The sequence below is a fragment of the Penaeus chinensis genome, chromosome 8, assembly GCF_019202785.1.
Source record: "Penaeus chinensis breed Huanghai No. 1 chromosome 8, ASM1920278v2, whole genome shotgun sequence".
NCBI lineage: Eukaryota > Metazoa > Arthropoda > Malacostraca > Decapoda > Penaeidae > Penaeus > Penaeus chinensis.
In genome coordinates, this window is record NC_061826.1 from 2,677,208 (window position 1) to 2,682,207 (window position 5,000).

A 5,000-nucleotide genomic window follows, 5' to 3' on the forward strand; every position below is an offset into this window, starting at 1 on the left:
ATCACCACCACCACCACAAGAAACACGACTCACACTCCCTCAGTGACCTCTCCCACCAGTCTCTGCCCACACGACTGTTTTCCCCCCGGGACTCGTCGCCCTCCCGCCACTCCCAACACTCACACCACGGCCACCACCACAGGAGCCAGTCACAGCGACACCACCACAAGCCGCGACACGAACTCCTCAGACGACACAACACCTACGGACACGAACAGTACCACAAATACGTACAGGAACACGAACAGCGCTATGCACTGGAACACCCTTACGAACAGGAACAAACACCAGATCAGGACACCCTGCAAGTTCAGGAAAACATTCCTGAGCGGCGCCTATCACACTACCGTCAGGAGGAAAAGGGGAAAACCGACGTGGAAAGGTGAGTGGCAGTCACAGCGAGTGGTATTGAGGTAAGATAATGTAAGCTTTTTTGTCACGCTTCTCTCGACATAGTAGGTAATTGTATGTCCGCGCCATGTTTTTTTTTTAAGTTTATTAGGATTGTATGTACGTCGCAAAACCCATGCGGAAATGTATGGGGAAATTTTCGCCTGCAGGATCTATTTTAAACGTGGTTGTGGCTTTTGTCCTTTCGCATTCTCTCACTTGCCTGCACTCGCTGATTTGAGTTATTCAATTTATATAAAGGACTAAACACCCTGCTGGATTTCTCACGATTTAACCTTCAGTATTTATATGTTCCCAAATTTTACGATCTTTCCTCTCGTTTCCCCGAAAAAACGCACCATTGTTTAAGGTTCCTGACATTAATCCAATGTAAATCCCGTCGCCCGAACTTTAGGAAACGTGCGCAAGCTCTAAGCAGGAACAGATAATTTACGCTTTATTTCTCCAATTATAGGTTATCTGTTATGGAATGTTTCTCTTCGGGGGAAAAAGTAATCGTTTTTAGATCATGTGCTTAGTCATGCTCAAGTGAGAGGGAAATTCTATGCGAGACGGAGGGCGTGTTGTTATTAGTACCTATAGAGATGAGACGCGGCGGAAATGGTGAAGAGCAAGACGATGAGACAAGCACATAGCGTGGCACTCATCCAAAGAATCACAAGAGAAAAGAACAGAAAAGAAAAGAAAACAATTTTCCCGCGCATCCGTACTCGGAATTTCTCCCTCACACACAAAGACCCGAATTTTGGCGGGGAATCTTCTCACGTATTCCCCCACCCCACCCCCACCCCCACCCCTCCTTCACGTCAAAGAAGTGTCTTATCAGGGGGAAGTGAAAGGCGGTCTCCTTTCAAACAAAGGTCCAGCGACGGGAAGTGGGTTTTGCGTCGACAACAGCTACGAATGTGCTTGAGGGTGAAACTTTAACGGGATGGCAAGGGTTTTAGGGCAGTGTCAGGTCATTTACTTTTTTATGATACAGGAAGATGAGACTTGCATTAATGTAGTAAGGAAGGCACTAAGGATGGCACTAAGGATGGCAGTTATGGTAATAGTGCCCGTGTGCGTAATCATGATAGTTAATGTGGCAAGAGTATGGCAGTAGGCAGCAATGACGAAGATGATGGGAATCCTAATAGAGAAGAAAATAATAACTCGATAATTTACAGTTATTCGGGAAATATTCTAAAAAAAAAAAAAAAAAAAAAAAACGAATCATAAACGTTAAGCCGAAGTGATAGAGTGTTTGTGATGATAGCTCTGTACGGGACTGTAATAAAGTATCAATTAAAAATGTATCTTTATCGACCAACTTTTATGGACTTGGATGCTGCATGACAAGCGGACCTTTTCACCCCCTTCCCTCCTTTGTTATCTACGTAACGCCTCTTATGTGGATCACTTTTATGAGTACATTCAGAGTGCTATGGTTGAGTTTTCCTTTTTATATATTACTTTTGTACTGATGATGGTAGTAATGATGATGATGATAACAACAAAAACAACAATAATAATCATGATAATGATTATCACCATTGTTATTTAGATTGTTATTGTTCTTATTATTATCATCATCATCATTACTATCACAAGACTATATTTTTATTTTATTATCATCAGTCTTAAGATTGATATTTTTTTTTTCATTATTATCATTGTCATTATTACAGATATTATTCATTCTTATCAATCATTATTATAATTGGCGTTTATTGATTAATTATAATTACAGTTGTAATTATTAGTAATTATTATTATTAATATTTATGCAGTTATTAGCATATTCATTATTGTTATTATTTTAATTGTAATTATTATTATTATTATTATTATTATTATTATTATTATTATTATTATTATTATTATTGTCATTGTCACTGTTACTACTACTATTACTACTACTACTTCTACTACTACTACTACTATTTGTATTTGATTTTGAATGAATGTAAAATAGCAATATTATATTCATACATGTCTTTTAGCCAGTCAACCATGAGCAGTTACAATGAACGTGTAAGTTACATGATATATTTGGCTACGGTCCGTGGTGTAGAGAGCGGGCCTGGGAATCGAAAGCGAATTTTCACACAAGTGAGAGGAATTTTAAAAAGAAGAAGAAAATAATAATAATAATGAAAAAGAGTGAACTAATGAATGGAGAGAATATGGACTTATGAATTAATTTGTAAATTTGACTTTTTTTTTTTTTTAAAGATTTTAGGAGAGGGCAAAAGGGAGATGAGGGGGGGGGGGAGGTGTGTGAGGGAGATTGAGAGCGAGAGTAAGGGTGAAAGCGAAGGCGAATTAGAGAGAGAGAAGAAGAGGAGAGAGAGAGTCGGATAGGGGGAGACCAAGATCGTGAGAAGGGGAAGAGAAGGAAAGAAAGAGGGCTAACGGGAGGGAGAGAGAGAGAGAGAGAGAGAGAGAGAGAGAGAGAGAGAGAGAGAGAGAGAGAGAGAGAGAGAGAGAGAGAGAGAGAGAGAGAGAGAGAGATAAAGAGAGATTTAGAGAATATAATGAATATAGAACAGAAGGAGAGGAGTAGAAAGAGAGGAAAAGCCCCGAAAATATTATATGGCCTCGCACGCGCTTATCGGCCGAGACAAGATCGGAACATGCAAAAAGAGCTGCCGAGGAAAGTCCAAATCCGATGGCGAAAGAACTGGACTGGGGGGCGTGGAGGGGGGGGGGGGGAGCCAGACGTGCGTGAACTCGGTGTCACGCGGCCCGCAGATGCAACCACGCACGCACGCACGCACGCACGCACGGACACTGAGCACGACATCCACGTAGGGGCGAGTTGGCGAATGTTGTTTGTCGTTTGGGTTAAACGAGTGAATGTGTTCGTTTTGTCGTCTTGGCGTGCGTCGTGGCAAAACGAACAGTGAAACGGTGTGTGTAGTTGAAGCCACCAAAGATAACGAAAATGGTAGGCAGTCTTAGAGTAATCTGTTCTTATGAGTTTTGTTGATAAGTATGATATTTTTTTTAAAGAAATATTTGTATTTGTTAGGATTGTTTCGGCTTACCTTGTTGGTGATTAAAGTTATAGGTAGGATATTAGTAGAAGGAAAGAAGCGAGAAAGAGAACAAAGGAGAAGGGGCGATAGGAACAGAACAGGAAAAGGAGAGGGAAATAAAGAGGGAGAGGGAGAGAATATGACCAAGAGCAACGCGACAGAATTGCCAAACCGTACAGGATGTCAACTTAACCGGAGGCCAAATCGAGGTTGCCGATAAGATCAGCAGATTAGAGACATTTCGGAGCCTGTATTCACTAAAGGAAAATCTTCCAGGAACTTAGGAAAAGCGTTGGTTTTGTGAACTATTGCGCGATCGCGGGTTCAGCCAGATGTCGCGGCTGTTGCACCGAACTCCATTTTTTTGTTTTGTTTTGTTTTGTTTCGTTCTGCGAGGCGCACGTTTTCGGACGCGGCTGTTCCATATGGCCTGCGAATGATGAATTGGGATTTCGGTGGCCGAGAACCTTGTGTCTTTCATGGCAATCTCCGCGAATGATGTGATTGCATGCACGAGCGAGTCTCCTGCAAGAATTCCAGTGCTGCTCTCTCATCGGGAAGACTGCATTGACGAGCTTTTGGGGAAGAGAACAGGAACTGGGTAGCAGGCTTCGTTATGTTTTTATTTATTTGTTTTATTTCTATTAATCTATTTTATGTATCTTTATTTCTTTATTTATTATTTTTTTAGAACATTCCTTCTCGTTTTCTTATTCGACTATTTTATTGGGACATGGGCCCCCACGTGCAAAGAATCTGTGTTTAGCAATACTTCTTTTGTCTCGTTACGTAAACCACAAGCCGAAAAGAGAACCGTCCCTGAACCATTTCATCGTATCATCCATCTTCATCTCATCTCGTATTGTTTTTTTTTTTTTTTTTTAACATTTTAGGATGACTCGAGAGAGCGGAAGAAATATCCGATACAGCCACTCTGTAACGTCTCTGTTACAAGAGTGCATATATATGTATATATATGTATATATATGTATATATATGTATATATATGTATATATATGTATATATATGTATATATGTACATATAACTATAAGATATATATATATATATATATATATATATATATATATATATATATATATATATATATATATATATATATATATATATATATATATATATATATATATATATATATATATATATATATATATATATATATATATATATATATATATATATATATATATATATATATATATATATATATATATATATATATATATATATATATATATATATATATATATATATATATATATATATATATATATATATATATATATATATATATATATATATATATATATATATATATATATATATATATATATATATATATATATATATATATATATATATATATATATATATATATATATATATATATATATATATATATATATATATATATATATATATATATATATATATATATATATATATATATATATATATATATATATATATATATATATATATATATATATATATATATATATATATATATATATATATATATATATATATATATATATATATATATA

At 36.4% G+C, this 5,000-nt stretch overlaps 1 protein-coding gene across 7 annotated transcripts in view; it reads left to right on the forward strand.

Annotated features, from left to right (window-relative positions):
• LOC125028088 overlaps positions 1–5,000 on the forward strand; it is an 87,723-nt gene that overhangs the window by 2,146 nt on the left and 80,577 nt on the right. The window lies entirely within an intron of this gene.